Here is a 20,616-nt window from a genome sequence, read left to right on the forward strand (position 1 = left end):
CGGCATGATCTTTAAGTGTCCGCATTCTTGAACAACTCCGACAAAAAGTGAAAACCTGGAATTGTCAGCTTAAAATTATAATGTTGATAACGATAAAATTAAGTGGATTAAAAAGTAAATAATTAAATATTTAATGTGTTTAAAATGCGATAATGGAGACTGAGATGTGCAAACACATATTTATATGGCAGGTACTATGGCAGAATGTGTAAACTCATCTGTGGTAGATATTATTCCTCTCAAACAGTACGAAGAGCTTTTATTCATTGTGAATTCCTGATCACGTGCTAAAAACCCTATATCACAAAAAGACTAAATTATGGAGTATTTTCATTATGAACATGAATCTTCTCACACAACACACTTTTTGCAATTTTTCATCAAAATTTTAATACATATCATTCCACAACTACCTTATAACTTGATTTAGTCCCATTGATTATTATTTGAACTAAAAAAACTTCTTGGTGCTTTTGAACTAATTCAAGGTATGTTACTTTGAATAGTCACTCTGGATGGATCTGCAAAATTAACAGTTCGGTTACCCAGTGATACTAGAAATGCTGAAAAACAATGGGTTACATGAGTCACATCGACACCTTTGGCTAGGTTTCATTCTAGAATAGTGCGTAAAAATGGTTATGACAGCTCTTTCAAATTATACTTCTATTTAGTAATTATTTTTTTTTATTATTTAATTAATATATTGTTATTAGTCGTTTCTGTCTAACCTACAATTTGTCTTTATGCTAACTTAAAGCTAGATATATAACTAGGAGGACCCATCGGCCTAATCGGCCTACCGGAAATAATGTTTATACATGTCACTGCTGAATTTTTTAATATATGCACTCAGTACACAACACTACACAAGATCAGATGGTTTGGTTCTTTTGAGTCTGTATCCTTTTCTGGTGGTCTCCAAACGTTGTAATATTTCAATATTCGTATGAGAATGGAGTCTTTCCTCATGCCCCCTTGCAAATCTCTTGATTTCTTGACTGACTGAGGGTATCTGAAGGTCTCGATGTAGGTAATCAGTCCTATAGTACTTGGGTACACCCACAATACCTCTCAGGACTTTGTTTTGAAAAATTTGGATTTTATTAATGTTACTCTTTGCAGAACATCCCCATAATTGAACTGCGTATGTCCATATAGGTTTCAATATTTGCTTATATAGCAATTTATTATGTACTGATAATTATGTTATTGGTGCTTGTACGGTCTGTTTATAGGTGAACTGTACATGTACAGATTTACTTTCATTAATTCTTATTTTCCAAGCTTGTGTCCAATTATTTATATTGTTACTTGCCTGTTGTAATTTTCGTCAGACTTCTTCACTATTGTCTCCGACAGCTATAATCGCAGTATCATCAGCAAATGTAGCCATCGAGATATTTTCCATTTGTGGTATATCACAAGTGTAAAGTAGATAACGCATTGGTCCCAGTACACTTCCTTGTGGTACACCTGCTTTAGCTTGTTTTATTGTAGAGTAATCTTCTTTTTGCTTGACTCTAAACATTCTGGTTGTAATGTATGATTTTAATAGTTCGGTGTGTTGTTTTGGTAGCATTTTCTATAATTTTTGAACAAGGCCTTCATGCCAAACCTTATCGAAGGCTTGTGCTACATCTAAGAATATAGCTGAGCATACTTTTTGACTTTCATAGGGTTTTCTATAATATCTGTTATTCTGTGGACCTGGTCAATTGATGAGTGTTTGTTAATAAACCCAAACTGGCGTATTGGTATTAGTTTTTCTCTCTCTATGATCGGTTTTATTCTTTTCAACAGGATCTTTTTAAAAACCTTAGATATTACTGGCAGCAGTCATATAGGTCTATAGGATTTTATTTCGTTTGGTGACTTCCAGGTTGGGTTTGGGACATTTAATCTAAATGCTGTATTGATCAAGTTGGTGGGTTTTATAATTCCCTTTCTTGGTAGTTTTTGCAGTAATTCTCCTGTTATTAAATCGTAGCCTGGTGATTTCCTAGGGTTAATGTCAGTTTTAATAACTTTGGTTAACTCCTTCGGTGTGACTAATTCAATCATCGAATATTCAGCTTGAATGACACCAAAATAGGATCCAGACTCAAAAGAATAAAACTATTTGATCTTGTATAGTGTAGTATAGTGAGATGCATTTAATAGAAGAAACGACAGTATTAATACATAAACATTATAAGACTAAGAGACTAAGTTAAGATCGATGTGTCCTCCCAGATACATACTTAGGTTTAAGTTATTATAAAGACAAATTGTAGGTTAGTCGACAGCAATTAGTCGCAAAGGAATTAATGATTTATAAAAAGCTGTGTCCTACACCCTCAAATTTTCGAGTGTATAATGTTACAGCGTAAAAACAAACTCTTATAAAGATTGTCACAAATAATAACCGCCCTTCTTGGCGTTTAATTATGCCAAGAATAACCGTCGGGTGTTCGACTTAATGCAGGTCGGCAGGACGAAGGGTCTGTGTATTAAATCGCAGGAATATTACGGAGGCGGGCGGGCCGCGCTGCCGTCATCCGTTCCAGACGTTATCGGGATATTAGCGCCGAAACACATTTGACTTCCTGCAACTTTCTAATGAGTCATTTCCTCGCAGGAACTTTATTCGGCACTTAAATGGCGCTCGTAAAATCTAAACCCCATCCGGTGACGGTGCGAACGGATTTTGTTTTGCGCTCTGTCAAGGAGGAATGTGCCGTCTCAGCTTGAAACTGCTCTCTCCAAGTGACGAAGAATAATCATAAAATAAATTTCATATAATCGGAGATATATATGCGGATTTCACATACAAAAAACCGCCAGATGTAATTATGTATGTAAGCACAGCTAACTACTTGGGCATGACAATGGGCTCAAGCTCAAGTGGGAAAACCATGTTAAAAACAAACAAGTAGAATTTTGTATAAGATTGAAACTAATGTGGTTTGGACGACAATCCGTATTAACTCTCCATAATAAAATGTTATTGTACAAGCAAATCTTGCAGTTTTTGCGGACCTGCTGTGAGAAATTGTTGAGCTTCATAAAGAAACATAGTATTAACATGAGCGAAACTTGCCAAAACAAAGTTCTTCGCAGAATTACTAAAGCCCCTTTGTGGAATGAAATTGAGGGGGTCTACAAATATGTAAGAATACCAACGGTCTGAAAAAAAATCTAGAGCTAGATTTTAATTGTTAAAAATAATATATTTTTAGAGTTTATGGACATGATACGCGATATACAAGGTGAAATGGAAAGATTATGTTAAAAAAAGAGTAGAATATTGTGTAACACTTATTCTAAAAATATTTACACCAACATATATTTATTTGTACGACAATCCGAACTCTTGGTCTTAACAAACTATTATTGTAGGAGTACACTTTAAAGATAATCTGGTCACCAAGCATCTCACTATCACGAGGAGTTACCGGTGATTAGGTTTCCGATGAAATATTATGTTTCTGAAGTGTTAGGGTTAACAGTTTTTTTGGAACCAAAGTTTCTTTTTATTTTCTTGGGTTTATGGGGCATAAAAAGTGTCGCTCCGTTGCAACGTCTTAAATTGAATTACTATCTTCTAGTACTTACATTTTTGATTACTGAATACATTTTATGATCTCTATTTAATCTGAAAACGTTGTTTAAATGTTTCTTAAATCGAATTTAAGAAGAGGAGACATTAGAGAAATCCGTCAGGAGGAAGCATTAATGACATGATAAAAGACAAGTTTTGCATAAATAAGAAAAATTGTTTCAACCAAAATTACATTCAAAACAGATATCAAATGTTATTAATCAACTACTCTTCAAACTACAAGGGCAGTTCATAAGTTGGTGACTTTTTGCTTGTCCGCCCAGTAACTTTAAATGCATTACTGCTACCCTCAACAGGTATATATTTAGGGAATACTGTTATATTTTGATCAAGATGCGTTATTTAGTTTATGACAGCCATTGACAGCACACAACCCCTAGAATTTAAACAGATATGGATACAAATTATTTTAGTGCACCGATTAAGCATGATTTCTTGCGTAATCACCACATAAACCAAGGATTTTGATAGGAGTTTGACAATTAATATGGCACACACATCAATTTAAACAGATTTTATATTAATTTGAAGTTTGTTGAAGTTTTATTCCGTTAAGACAATGCATGGTGTGTGTAATCACTATAGTAAAAACTCCACAAATTGGGTTACGAACTACCTCACACAGCTTATTCTCCAGATATAACCCCTTAGGGCTATTTGCTGATATCAAACCTGAAGAACTGGCTGGGCAGTAAGAGATTAGGGTGGAATAATTATGTCATCACCGAAACTAATTATCTTTGAGTCTTTGAGAAAACGTCGTTTTCAATTTTAATTTCAACACGTTGACCTCGAAATCAAATGGATTTATGAAGTCATTCAAGATATTACCTTAAATATATTACCTTATTAAATAATGTTACTAATTCACAGCTATCACGCTACTGGACAACACACGGGATCTCAGAAGATTGAAGCAAACCAAACCACCCGAACTATTATACCATAAACTGTTGACTTTTGGCGATGAAGCTCCATCAAAACCCACCGTGTATCGCTGGTTTAATGAATCCGATCATGGTCGTAGTTCGCTGTCCGACGAGTTTCGTGAAAGAAAGTTCCGAAATCGCCGGTTGTGCCCGAAAACATCGATGCCGTGCCGATAACCTATTGTGATATTGAGGCATCCCTAAGCATTAGTTCCACCAGCATATATGCGATTTTACATGAACACTTAGCTGTGCGAAAGTTATGTTCGCGTTGGGTCCCACATAATTTGACAATCGCTCAAAAAAGCTTCGTGTCGATTAGTGCAAAGAAATAGTTAAGAAATTCACTCGCGATGCTTCGAAAGACGTTTATAAAATCGTGATAGGTGACGAATCATGGATATATTCACATGAACCCGAAAGTAGGTAGCAGTCGACTGACTGTATGGGTGTTCCAAGATTAACCAAATACAACAAAAGTTGTTCGTGCACTTCAAAGAAAATGGTGCCCTATTTCTTCGAGAATCCTGGTCATATTGCAACAGTGCCTCTAGAGGATCGTAGAACAGTAAATTCTGATTGGTACACAACCACTGATTTGCATAGAAGCCTTCAGTAAAATAAGGAAAACAAACAAGAGATGCCGGATTGTTCTTCATCATGACAATTTGAGCTTTCACACATCCGCTCAAATAAGAGAATATTTGAGCACTCAAAACATCTAATCGATGGGTCATCTGCCGTACAGCCCTGATTTGGCACCCAATGACTTCTTTTTGTTCCCATCCGTGAAAAACAAACTGCGTGGTCAACGATTTTCACCTCCCGAAGAAGCTATTGAAGCGTTCAAAAATCACGTTTCGAAGACACCTCATTCGGAATGGAATAAATGCTTTGAACATTGGTTTAATCGTATGCAAAAGTATATCGATCATAGTGGCGAGTACTTCGAAAAACAATAAAAATATATTCCCAGCTTAACTGTTTGTTTTTTTTCCTATTCCCGAAATATAAAGAGTGAACCTCGTATTTATCCCGTACTCGTCTTGCTTCTATAACTTACTTGTGATGGAAGTACAGTAGAAAAGTAGTAATAAATTAATATTTTACTAAGCCTATCAAATGTAAAATGTAATTAATAAAAAAATATTGTCATGTGAGAATACTATAAATAAATTCCAATATCTAACATACATAACACTTACCCCAACAATGTATTTAAATGTAAAAACTTTTTGACTAAAGCCTAGCGTTAGCCCTGTCGGATATTATGAATGAAGTTGGGTAACATATACGAACAAACAAGACTTGTACAAACTCCCTCGACACTATACTACAACGATCGCACGTTAATGAGACCAGGACTGTCGAAAAACACACGATCCATTCGGCCACGCAAAAACTAAACTAGAACGAACCGTTTTACAAACGCTAAACTTCCTACAGCCGAAACGTACGACCAACTATGCCCCCTACAAACAAAACAAAACATTCCCCGATCCTTTTCAGGCATTCAGTTCTGGTTCCGTCAGCCCTCACGCAAAAACACCTTGTTGCGCTTGCAGATTGCCGGCAAATAAACCACCGGTTATATTTCAAGGGGGCGTGCGATGAACGGGTGGAGGAGGGGAGTCGTGAAATAAGGGCGCCCACTATTAAACTCGACCACCGCCGACGCGCTAAGCCGCCATTCGTGGCATTCTTTCTACTATTCCGCCGGCTATATTGGATTTTGTCCCGCGTCGAAGTTTTTTTGGAGCTGGGAACCTTCACCAAGCGCTGCTTTGAGATCGTAAATTAATTAAAATTTTCGATTGGTTTTGAAAGAATCAGGATTTCTGACCGAATAACTAATTAAATTAATTTATTTGGACTCTATGGCATAATTTACTCGTTAGAGGTATCGGCAGTGTTGCCATGTTTGGCCATCTTTGCAGTAGAAGCAGGGAAAATGCAATATAATTAGTAATTAACTAATTCGAAGTTTGTAAAGTACGACTGTTATCTATAATTTATATGATATGAGAGTACACATGATATAATGAAATAATTAAAAAGTGTACTAAGAAAGCTGAAGAGCGAAAAACACCGGGTCAAGATAAAATAGTACCAGAAATGCTGGAAATAAAGGGATCAGAAAGCTACTGAATTGGTGGAAATTTACAAAAGAGTATGGAAAGGGGAACAAATTCCACAATATTAGCAAATAGAACTTCAAATATATAAAAAAAAACGATAAAAGACACTGTAATAATTACAGAGGGATTAGTTTGTTGTGTATAGCCATGAAGTTATACAACCAAATTATCGAAAATAGTTTAAAATCAGTAGTAGATAGGACGCGAATAACAGAATCGTAGAGCATTATTATACAAAAACCATATATTTAGTATAAGAAAAATAGTGGAAAAATTTCAACCCAAAAAAAAAACAGATATGTAACATTCATTGATTTGGAACTGTTATTTGATAGAGTATGAAGAGAAGCAGTATGTGTTACATGAAAGAGGTGTAATTACTTAATACAATTGAAATATTAGTTCACGCTCTTAACGTACAACTATTTTAAGCTATACCAACAACAAATCATCAGATATCGTGTGTGATTTATTGATGGTAAATTGAATTACACTGGATTTTTGGGATGTTATTTTCACATTACAGATATGTTACATACATAGTATATATGACATATATATATAGCTATACTTACAAATATTAATGTGTAATGTACCGAAAAGCTACAATTGTAGCTTTAGGTTAATCTTTTGTTATTATTTCACATATGCTATGGATACTACAGTATTATAGTGATCTGATTCCAGATCAAAATCAAAATGCAATATACTATCATATCTATAATGTGAAAATAGCATCCCAAAAATCCAGTGTAAATATATAGATAGAAATTTACAAAATAGTTTTGACCTAAAGATGGTGGTTGCATGGATGATCCGAATTATCACCGCACAATGTCAGTGTAGCCAGTGTAAACCTATAGTGTGAAATGATGATGTTGCAGAAAGAAACCTAGTCCCACGGTATCTTAGAAATGAGGACATTCACAAAGAACTAAGGGTAGCTTCGATCAGTAAAGAAATTAAACAGCTTGCGAAAAAACACCAAGGTAGATAGCGGGAACATAAAACATCGAAATACTACAACCAGTCGACAACATTGGACTTACATGGAGGTTCAAGAGACAAAAATCCCTTGAGCTAATATAAGAACAATACGAAGGATAATTACTATATAGTTCTAGTTACTAATTGACTGCAATGTGTACACCATGTGCTTTTTAAATAAAAAAAAATTCTAACTTATCTACCGAAATGAACCACTGCAACATATAATACGTTGCAGTGTCAGTTGAAAATTCGAAATAATTCCAAACAATAGCTCGTCTGGCTCCACGTTAGACACACAACAACAAAGAAATCGTATAAAGGTTTGCTTGACGTTTTGATGCTATCTCTCGTGCTGATCCAGAAACGCAACAAGCAACGGAAAGATATCCGGAACAGGATATATTTCCACGAGAGACTTCAAAACGACGAACTGTATAATAAAATATGTTTTACGTCTGCTGCTGTTGTCCTATTAAAACTGCAACGATATCCTCTTTGGTTTGTCGGATTGTGTATTGCAGGAAAGATTTGCCAAAAAGATATTAGCACCAGACATATTCTTTATTAAAACGTTTAGAAAATATTACATTGTTATCTAGAGAATTTTTTTGTTTTTATATTAAAAATTATAAGTTAAAAGGGAGATAAAAAAACCAAGTAGAAAATAAACATGAGCAATTATAACCAAAAAATATACAACATTGGCTTAGTTAAAAAAATAATTTAGCCGGCTTGGTGGCGCAGTGTTAAAGGCAGGACGGTCCTCCTACTGTTGCGATAGCGGCTGGTTCGAATCCTGCTGGGGAATGGTTGTGAATTTCTGTTTGTGACTGTTTAAAATTTGTGAACGCTCTAGGCAAGAGTGTAAAATCCGACAAGGAAAATGATCCCAGTCACCCCAGTAACCAGGCTGGGTAAGACCGGATGTGTTCTGGGATGATTTCTGAAGTTGGTCACTAGCCAGTTGGTAGGATTAATGCTGAGGACCGTGGTTTGGAGCCCACGTTAAACTTTAGGCCCAGTCCAGATAATTGGTCCCATAGTTGGTAAAAGGAGACTTGAAAATATTGTTAGAGTTTTCTGTTCTTTTATTGCAGATTCTAATAATTTGTGTTATTCCTGGTTATATAATAAGTTCTGTTCACTAAAAGTAATAAATATTAAGAACATAAACAGAAAGTGTATATTTTAAGATGTAAAAGAAAAATATTTGTGGATTACCTTAAAATTTTGTAATTTCGTTTTAAAACCAATATTCACCGTATATTCCATCTCACTTTATTACACTTGACTCATTGACTCAAAACAACTACTTGAAAGCCTATAAAATTTACCTGGTTTTCTAATGTGTACATTGTAACATTGGTGATAATAACTAAAGGCTATAAACCAGCAAACGTTGTTTTAGCAAATCGCCAATGCTTGTTTTGATAAATCTCGAATCACTTAAATGTTGCTGTTCTATGTAATTTACGTTTGTTTTTAGAAAAATTATCTGAATCGTATCGAATAGATATGGGGGTGCCAAAGAATTATTATATTGGACATGCTGGTCAAGGGGGATAGAATATAGAACTGGACTTGTGGACAGAAGCATTTTTTACATAAAACCTTTGGTTTATATTAATTTTATCAGACACACAGAAAAAGAAATTAACAATAGAATTGTGAACAAGTAACTATATAGACATATATAGATAATAGACAGGACAGAGACTGAATGAAACTTTCCTGATGTGAGTTTACGTCCAGTGCTAACAATTAACTAAATTGAGTGATAAGAATGGGAACAACTAAAAGATATGTATATAATTAATATAGGATAATTGCAAAACAATTATATTATATATAAGATCTGTGCGCGTAGATATGTCTGTAATTGTTCAGAATATATATGAGCATTTAATTGGAATGTAAGAGTAAAGAATGAATACTAGTTCCTTTGTAGAGATACGTCCAATGCATCTGAAGAGAAAATTAGTAGGAAAAAATATGTACACACCGCTCACCGCTCTAACATTTCAATACCACTCTTGTAGAACGATTTATCGTTTGCCTCAAAATATCAGCCTGTCGCCAGTTACTGTCCATTCAGATGACGATCCTTTTGATTCCGGAGTGAAGTGACGAACCCATATTTCATCCATTGTTACATATAGACGTAAATATTCCGGTTTGTTACGTTTAAACATAGCCAAACACTGCTCAGAATCATCAACATGTTCTTGTTTTTGTTCAACAGTGAGCAAAGACGACACCCACTTTGAACAGAGTTTTCTCATAGCCAAATGATCATCCGCTATAAAACCAACACGTTCTTTTGATACCTTTGCGATGTTAGCTAACTCACGCAACTTCAATTTTCGATCATTCAAAACAATTTTGTGGATTATTTTTATGTTTTCTGGTGTCACAACTTTATTTAGTCGTCGACTGGGTTCTGCACCATCGGTGTCTATACGAACTGGTTTGAAGCCACTAAATCAACGTTTTATTGTTGTTCCTGATGGAGCGGAGTCCTTATAACACTTTTTAAGCAACTGCTTCACCTGAACGGTATTTTTCCCGTCAAGAAGCAATGTAAAATTAAAATACGAAATTGTTTTTCATCGATTGTTTTGAAAATAATAAAAGTAGTGTCACTCTTAGCACAATAAGTCAGCACAGACTTTTCAGCCCGTGCGTTATGCTCTTCAATAAAAATAAAATGCATTACTTGGATATAAAATTCTTAAATAGGCCTCCGATATTATACATAAAAAATGAGAACTCGAACTCCATCTAGAACCTAGAACTCTACTTAATAGGTAGTGGAGAAAGGAATTCAACGTAAATACAATAAAATAAATCCAAGCTACAAACTATGGTGGCTGTATAGTTAACGGTAACTATAACTTTTGTATCAGTACTTAATTTAACAGATCTCTGATGTATGAGAGCAAAAGTTGAGAAAAGAACTCCTTAAAAGAACAATACAATGAACCCTGACAGGACCAAAAATCCATCGGCCAGTTCCTAGCAGAACTTGACATTACGGTTTTCCAATTTAATATTCCTCATCCGTCTAGAAACCAATAGAAAGGATACGTGGAAATTTACGATTTTTCTGCTTAATCGAGCACGAATGAGTTACAGCCACCGAACGTTAATCTTTAGATAAAGTTTCGCTTTATACACTCCCGTAACTCCCCAGCCAGCCGTGGGTCTTGGCAGGCCGCTCGTTTTTTAGACCCTTTTTAAAATGGAAACACTTCAAATATACGAAAATGGAGAGCGTTTCAACTTCAGGGGTGTGCTCGCAAAAGTTTACTATTTTATTTTCGAGGTTTTCCTATACGCGGTTTTCTTTTTTCGGCCGCGGGGCGTATATCAGACACGTTTTAAACGAAACAAAATGACAAACATTTCGTTGGTTTTGGATATTTTATGATGTATCTTAAAAATTTACCACGTTTTACTGCCTCACTTTCTTTTACATAATAATAATTTCTATTATTATTATATTTCATTATTACAGTTATTTTATGATAAATCTGTTAGATGCGTATTACTATTTCTGCTTAATTTAAACAATTAAAAGTTCGTCGTTTTTGGCTTTCATTTTTTTCTTGTTTCAGAATGACCAAATGGTCTTTTGCTGATGTCGCTTCGGGTTCGGTTTTGCGGGCGATAGAGACCCTCGGTTACGACTGGCATTGTCGTTTGTGGATGGGTAGGGATTTTATCAAGATGTTGTCGTGTTATAAGGCGCCTAGGGAGAACTCTAGTGAAACTCTTCACGAATGGGATGCCTGATTCGAGGTGAGTGTTGACGTTCCTCATAAACCATTGGACCTTGAGTAACGCGCGGACTATTTTGGGTTAGAACACTTGAAGTAGTGCAAGTTGTCTGTCAGAGATGTACCTGTACCACACCTGTGCTCCGAAGAGGCAGACTGGACGGAATAGCATTTTATACAGAATCGCTTTCTGGGGGATTGGGAGTTTTCTTTTCCTACAGAGCAGCGGGAAGAGTAGACTGTAAACGTCACTGCCTTTGCAGATAGCGTACTGGATTTGGGCTGACCATTGGAACCTGCGGTCGAACTGGAGACCGAGGTATGATACCTTTTGTAGCCAGGGGATAGGAACTTTGTCGATTTGGAGGCGATAGGCGCAGAGCTCCTTCTTGCTGTGGAACAAAATAGTCTTTCTCGGGTTTATTTGCACCCTCCAGAATTTGTACTACGCAATCGCCTGTTCAGTTGGACTTGAAGACTGTTGCGAATAGTGTCGGAACTATCACCGGCTGTAAAGAAAGCTGTATCATCTGCATAAAATGCTATGTGAAAATGTTTGTGGAGTGCTTGAGTTGTGCAGCTTGATGAGGGCTTGAGTGTTTGGCACGGAAACCGAATTGTTCGTTGGGGATTATGTTGTGTGTGTCTGTGGAGTTAAAAATGATAATTTTGATGTTAGTGCGGCTTTGAGAATCAAGGAAGCTCGAAGACAAGGAATTGCAATGTTTATTAACCGAAAAAAAACAGATCAAACTTTCAAAGAACTTTCAAAGAATTTAACAGTTCATGAATCAGCTGTTTCTAGACTTGAACAGGTACAAGCGATAAGAAAGATCAAAACAAGAGAACTCTTCTGAGGAATAAACCAAATATTTCTCTTGAATTATTGAATAGAGATTACCAGGATAAGGCACTGTAATAATATTCCTGAGACGACCTCTAAATTATAAAGAATGTACAAAATATACTTACTGCTCAATACACTGCGGATGTCATGGATAATAAATAACCTGAAACAAGAGAAAACATTATTTATTAAGTTATGGTACAAATACTTGAACACTGTACTGTGATTGAGCTGTGAACGTAAAAATGATTCAACGTTTTGTTGTAGTAACTATATTAATAATATAACCATAATCTCCAATCTTATTGCTCAAAGGTCTCTCAAAATACATTTTCTGCATTCACATCTTGATTTTTCCCCACAAAACTTGTGGTACAATGACAATGAGAAAGGATAGCGGCTACACCAAGATACAGCGAAAGCCGATACCAAGAATTTCGGGAGGAGAAAAGATAATTGAGAAATTGATAGTCGAACGAAGTAAGGTTTAGAGAGTACGGCGGTTGCAATAATATTTCCCATTCAAGTGCTTTCAACGCTTTTTTGACCGGTTTTGCTTTATGATATGGCGTGTTATCGTGCTGTAAAGTCAATCTACCGTGTCTTCGGGCCTGTTCTTGATGTTTTTTCGATCAATGCATGGTTCAAATTGATCATTTACTGTCGGCAGCGCTAACCATTAACTGTTTCACAAGGTTTCAAAAGTTCGTAATACACCACGCCACATTGGGCCCATCAAACATAGAGCATTATGTCGTCACGAAAACGATTTGGCATTTTTTGCGCCTAAGGTTTTCAAACTAAATTCATCTTCACTCATCATCATCATTTCATCACCCGTTACTATTCGGTGGAAAAATGACTTCCGATCATGTCTTTGAAGCAGCGATTTTCAATTTTTCATTTGTCCGTCATTCAATAGATGTGGGACCCATACTCCCATCTTTTGCATTTTTTCAATTACTCGTAAATGGTCGCTAATCATTTCTTGGGACACATTTAACGCAGCTGTCAATTGTTTTTGAGTTTGGGTTGGGTTTTCATCCAATAATCCACTTTTTTTGATAAAATGAGAAAAGTAATCCGTTCCACACGTTTTCAAGCACAAAATTCGACATTTTCAAAGTGGTATAATTCTATGACATTCGCAAAATATGTATAACTTTGAAGCTCGATGTCAGTAAAATAAAATGACATGTGTCAAATCATAACATTGTATAGTTAAGCTTACGGATATCTATTAAAACCGGCAATAACTTTTCGGTATATGAAATCTGATATTTTTAACAGTACTCTATATGCTCCAGCTAATATGCCTTCATAAAAGCGAACCCCATCCCTCAAATCCCGATTTACTCACGATCCGGGCCATCCATTTCCCCAAAACTTTTCACCCCCCTCACGCCGAATTTGTATCAATCTTTCTAAGCTCGATCGCGATTTCACAATGGACGTCATCATTATAAAGCATTCCCGTATCATCTCTTAAACATGAAGTCGCCCCCTTCGTCTCAACCCCCCTTGCCAAATTCTCACCCTCGTCGCCACTGCGCGCCGGAGACAATAATTAAAATGTGTACGAAACCTGGCTCGCTACGACCTTAGCATAAAACAAAATTGAGTTCATTATTCAATGTCACGATGACGTCGTCTTCGTGAAGGTGGGAGGACCACCGACAGGAGTAATGGACGGAGAGAGGGAGGCGGGGAGGGGGAGGTCAACGGCGGCGGCTTGTTGGGAGGAGATTGCAGGCCTCATTAATAATATTTGTCAAGTGGGGAAAGAGAAAAGTATTTGCCTTTTTGATGCCTGAACGATTTCCATTTTTCTTCTGCGACTTGTTCGGAAATAGGAGCAATTTTACGCGCGAAGAACTCGCTCATTACTTTTTTCTCGGGACCGTTTGGGATCACCGTACGTCATTATAAGGAAATTATTGAATCTCTTTATAATAGTAACCACTAATTACGTTCGTCAAAAATAATCCAGAGGTAAAACTACAATTTTAAATCAATGTCTTATTAGATCACTAATATTCACACTGTAAGATTTAATAAATATATTAATAAAATACTTACAGCATAAAATTGGCCTTTGTATTTATGAAAACGCAGACACACTTTCAATAGCTCTGACAGGTTTATGTCGGTTGGTTGGTTTTATGAGCAAACATATGACAATTGATCAGGTATAGAGAATAACAGACATTGTTGCCACGTAATTATAAATATTTACATTTAAGAAAATTGCTTAGTTTTAAGTCAACGTTTTTAACAGTAAAGTAACAGTTTTTTATATTTGTAACATTTGGGAAACGAATTATGACTTGAGACAATACAAAATATCGTGTTATATTGAATGTTTGGTTAGGCCAGGTGATTGTGGGTACTATTGAAGGGTACCGCGGGACACGGAAACGTTGCCGAGTGCTTCGGATTATGGGGTGCAGGTAATTTTCCAATAATTACGTGGTGATAATTTTGGCAATAACTATAAAAAAACCGAGATCGTGAAATACCCGAGCAAAAAAAGCTCCAGGCCCAGATGGTATAACAGCAAACCATCTGAAAAACCTCACTAGCAAGCAGCTTGCTAACATTATCAACTCCATCCTGAGATTAAAGCATTTCCAAAGAACTGGAAAAATGCGCTTGTCGATGTTAATCCTAAAAAGGATGCCAAGTCCAATCCAACTGCAGGCCCATCAGCCTGATTAGTTCACTCTCCAAACCGAAAAAGCGATATTACACTCTTTAAACAACTTCACAGACGCATATCACATAATCCCGAACGAACAATTTATCCTTCATCAAGAAAAGGTCGAAAAACTGGAGCCATCTTTTTAAATGTCTCCAAAGCTTTCGATCAAGTATGGCACCACGGTCTAGTATTTAAAGTGAAACAACTTGGTCTACCGAATGACCTAATATCCCTGACAAGTTCATATTTGAACTGTAGATCCTTTCTATAGCCCTATTCAACCGTTATATGGCTGATTTCGCACACCACAAACCTTCCCACACAGCATTTTATGGTCCCGACGCTATCCGCAATAGACTTCAAGACCAGCTATACCAGGCGATTGCGTGGCATAAATTCTGGCGGCTGCAGATAAACTCCAGCAAAATTCAGGCTATTCTGATCCACCGCAAGAAGAAGTCCCGATCCCTTGACTTCAGAAAATTTCATACCTCGGTGTCCAGTTCGACCGCAGATTCCAATGGTTAGCTCAAATTTAACACGCTATTTGCAAAGGAAATGGCGTGTACAGACTTCTGTTTCCACTTCTCTGCAGAACAAGTAAATTTCCAATCCCCCAGAAAGCAACCCTGTATAAAATATTAGTATATCCAGTCTGCCCCTACGGAGCACAGGTGTGATATAGGTATGTCTGAGAGACTACTCGTACTACTCTAAGTGTTCCAATCCTAAAAAGTCAGCACGTTACTCAATGCCCCATGAGGAACGTCAACACTCACCTAGAACCAGGCATCCCGTTTGTGAAGAATTTGGGAACACGAAGATGCTCAGTGTAAGATTCTCCATAAGCGCTTTAGAACACAACACCTTGATTAAATCCCTACCCATCCACAAACCTTGGTAGTACACCAACTACGACAACCCCAGTCGTAAACCCTCTGCAAAACACTCACATCCCGAACCCGAAGCGACTTCAGCAGAAGACCATTTGATTCTAGCTGGTCATCCTGGAATAAGAAAAAAAACCCGAGCATTCTTAAGAGTCCTTAGCGCACATATTCCATTCGCGTGAAAAGGTCTAGCTGATATCTTCCCCGCTCCGATAATTTGAACGAATCGGGGTGCAGAAAAAAGTTTGTTGCAACAACCTTCTCAGCCACCACCAAGAACCCGATGGAGGAGCTTCCACAATAAAAAAAAAACGATGCATCTACAGTGAAAAGCAAGATTATCCAGAGGAATCAACCAGAAAAGAGCCAGAAGAGAATTAGCAAGAGTAACAGAATTGGACAGAATTACTAACAAAAGAAAATTCAAAACAGTTAAGAAGTGTTGAGAGTAACAGTTAAATGTCAAGAGTAGGAAGAGAACAACCAAAAACATTAAAGTCAAACATCATCCAATTCATAAGGCTTTTCACCATTACGTATCGGTTTAACATCTCTCATCACTACATAGTATAAAACAAAGTCGCCTTTTCTGTCCCTATTTCCCTATGTGCGCTTAAATCTTTAAAACTACGCAACGGATTTTGATGCGGTTTTTCAATAGATAGAGTGATTCAAGAGGAAGGTTTATATGTATAATACATGCATAATATACTAAGGCAACATTGCTAATTTTAGAGGTTTCTAACGTGATGTCGTAAATTAACCTATTTTTTAGGCTTATTTAGCAATTAGCAAAAACGCTGCCTAACCCTACGAGTTAGATCAAATTAATGTACTACAGTATTGTACACCATAAAAAGGTCTACAAAAAAGTCCGGGATGGTATATGTTTATCTTTTAGGGATAACCCACATTAACCATTTTTATTGTTTACTTTTTACGTGAGAAAATGGCTTATTTACGAAGCTATTTTAAGCAATACGGCATTAATCCTTATCGAATTAAGTACCTTAAATACAGTGTGCAATTAATATAGATCAATATGGTTCCTTACATCATGTAAATTAAACAAATATTTTCGGAGATATTACAAATTTAAAATTTGCGTTTAAAAATGTGTAATGTAATAAAAATTGTATGAATTTAGATATTCCAAAGATAGCAGGAAATCTTCATAGTAAGTATAGGGGAAGAGGAATTGTTTTACTCCAAATTTAATGCGTGCAGGCCAAGGGCAGTAATGAATGAACCAAAAATACTGGATCGATTTTAATCATGTTTTCATTGAGTGACATAGGCATATATATTTTATGCCCGTGCAAAGTCGGAGCGGGCCGCTATGTTTTTATATACAACGTTCATATTTTTTCTGTAGTGTATTTAATTTAGTATCAGCATTGCACCCGTGCGAAGCCGGGGCGGGTCGCTAGTTTTATATAATTTGTATATTATTCATTTAAATAAATAAACTCGTCTTTGTGCATTTATTTACTCAAAGAAGAGAGGATATAAATTGTATTTCATTTGCAACATTAACATTGTTTTCTCCCCAATAAACAACAATTCAACAGACATTAGTAAACAAAAGCCTACGAAGAGGAAAAGTTTGCTCAGCGTCATTCATTCTTGGGCGTAGCGCGTATACTTGAATAGTATTTTTATCCATGGTTTCAAAAATTATAAACCTTAAACTAGATGAAATTATGGCACATTATTTGAAGATTACTACTATTTAGAACTAGACGAGAATGAACATATATCAGTTATTGAAACTAAACTTGAAAAGAGCTAATTCTTGTAGCATAAATCTTGAATCAAACTTAATGAAAGACGAGAGAATATTCTAGAGATAAATGCACAAACAAATAAAACAATTTAACAATTTTAAAAAATCCTTAATACAATATATGTTGCGGATATTGAGCTGAAAAATGGATATAATATAATTTCGCTAATAAACTAAACTTATAGATGGCACCAGCTGCTGCGACAATTTACCGTCTTATCTTGCCATATATTAATTTGGAACAGGCAGCGTCTTACCTTTAGTTAAATTAGCTGATGCAAAGCTAAATAATATGGTTCCCAGTTTACGCGGCTATGAATAATTAATTATAAGTGTGATTAATAGCACGGTAATTTATGATACGACGCACAAGGCAAATAGCAATAATAAAATACGTTAACATTAATGTCATATTTAGTAATACGAAGCATATTTAAAATAAAAGAAAGGGACTGGATACGTAATCTAAAAACTTTTCGAATTTAGTTTTAAAACAATTTGTATCATATTTAAACCATTTAACTTAATCTGAAATAACTCGTATATATAAACTACGGTAACTTCCTGTAAAGTTTGTTAAATATTGTATCTGGATTCTATTTATATTAAAGCTTTCCCTTTTTTGATCGAATTATAGTCCAACACAATACCATTTGCTAGAAGTGAAGGAAATAAAAGTTACACAGTGTTGGTAAAAACTTAAGAAGTATGACTTTCAATGTTTTTATGAGCCTCACGACTTACAACAGTTTACTGTATACCAATAGGAGTAGGAGGCATTTATTGAGTTCTACAGGCAATATCTTGGAAATATATGGAGACTTTTGCTAATTACTAATCGGTAAGTAGACAGCAGGGTGGTGGAAATGGAACCAACTAAACGTTTCTTCTTTGTTTGCTTTTATGAACTTTTAACTGATCAACTCTGAGACTAATAATATAATGGCTTGCTTAACATACATTAAGTTCTCAAGATATATTTCTAAAGAGTGAAGTATTTAAAATTGTTACTCGATAAGTACAAATGAAATATTTAATTGCATTTTATCTGGTTTTTTTTTAGAAACAATCCTGAATTATCATAGTATAAGTATCGTATGACACATCGCAGATAAAATGGCTGAACAATATGGTCGCATACTGTTACGTCTTCTCTCTGTCACTGCATAATTAATTAAATCGAATTGTTATGGGGTAAGGCAAAGAATTACTACAATAAACATGCAGTTTAAATTAGTGCGAAAGATTTATAATATATATGAGCATTTGGTTAAAATGTATGAAGGAAGAATGAATACTAGTTGTTATGCAGATATGGCAAATACATTAGAGAAACACGTACACAAGTAGCAACAGAAGAAACCAAGGAGAAATAGAGTTGTATCAAAATTAATATAGAACGAATGAAACACAGCAATGAAGGAACCAAGAACTAAACATAAAAAGGTAAATATAGTCTCTAAATAAAATACAATACATTTCTTGGATATACAATTGTTAATTAGGTGGATTAAGCCAAGAGGTGATACGTAGGTGGTTTGAAAATAATTATAATGTAAATAAAATAAAACAAATGTTACCCTCAAACTATTATGGCTGTACAATTAACTATAGTTTAAGTCATTCGATAATATATGAATTAGATGTACTATAATGTTAAAATTAAATATATTTGATAACATTATTTTTGTTTCATTATTTTATTTACATTAGAATGTTATTATATATCAAAGCAAAACAAAAAATAGAAAAGTTCACTGTTATATAGGGCTTTCTGTAAGTCAGAGTGTTATTATATATGAAGACACAAAAACGTAATGTTGTACAATAAACTCTCAAATTTACAAAAACACCTCAAAAGTTCGGATAAAAATTTTATAAACTACCGATTCACTGCTAAAATTGTAGTTGTACTAGTTTGTCTAGACCTAAATCTTATTCCAAACGAAGATGAAATTAAAACCAATACACGACCGATCGATTGGCGAGCTTGTAATTCAATTTCTCACTAATTCTGCCTGCTAATCACGTTGGCTACGAACGATTACCGACTGCTCCTTCCCGGAGGCAGTTTTATTGTGTACTGACCCATCTAATCAATTTCTTCTTAATTTCTCGATAAGATTCTTAATTGCTCCTTAATTAATTAAGGAGCAATTACGGCGACTGTGTCTCTGTTAGGACTGATTTCTTAATTGTATTTGAATGAGCTTTTGTTGCCTTTCATATTGTATTCCAGTGATTTTAAATAAACAGGATTTATTGAGGGCTAAAAATTAAAAAATCATTATTCCTGGAATCATCAGTTACTGTGACACTATATTCATAGAGTAATAGATATACAACTCAATAGGGGAGTCTGGCACAAAGTGTTGCTTTGCCCAACATCCAGAGGGCGCCATAATGGGCTATTCAAGTAATTTAATTTGTCAATTTAAATCTCCATTAGAGGCACCTGTAAGAAACGTCATGACGTCATGTTTAATTGACCAATGAAATTTAAATAAAAAACTATTTCTTTCAGAAATAAATTTGTTTAAAAAAAGTCAATTAAATTAAATATAAATATAATATAAAAATAAATATATTTATAAAATATAAATATTATATACATATATATAAAACCGTAAGCAAAAAACTTTGGTGCATTGCAAATCAATCTCTTCCATCTTTTTTCTTTTTCATATTTGTTTAGTGCCATCATTTTAATAGGATCTATCAGAGTTCTGTCTTTTTGTACTCTGATAACAGAAAGCAAACGAAGAATAGTATATTATAGTATATATTAAAATATAGTATTCCTTGATAGTACTTTTAAGATTTAATCTGAAAGATCATTATTGAATATACAATTGAAGGGTTTTAAATTTACTTTTTTTAAACATTTGACAACAATTTTGCAATATTATCGAAGTGACAAAATCGCTGAATAAAATAAGATATAGCTCAAAG

Source organism: Rhynchophorus ferrugineus, unplaced genomic scaffold, assembly GCF_030347505.1.
Source record: "Rhynchophorus ferrugineus isolate W39M unplaced genomic scaffold, kcgeb_rfMv2 rfM4, whole genome shotgun sequence".
In the NCBI taxonomy this organism is placed as follows: domain Eukaryota; kingdom Metazoa; phylum Arthropoda; class Insecta; order Coleoptera; family Curculionidae; genus Rhynchophorus; species Rhynchophorus ferrugineus.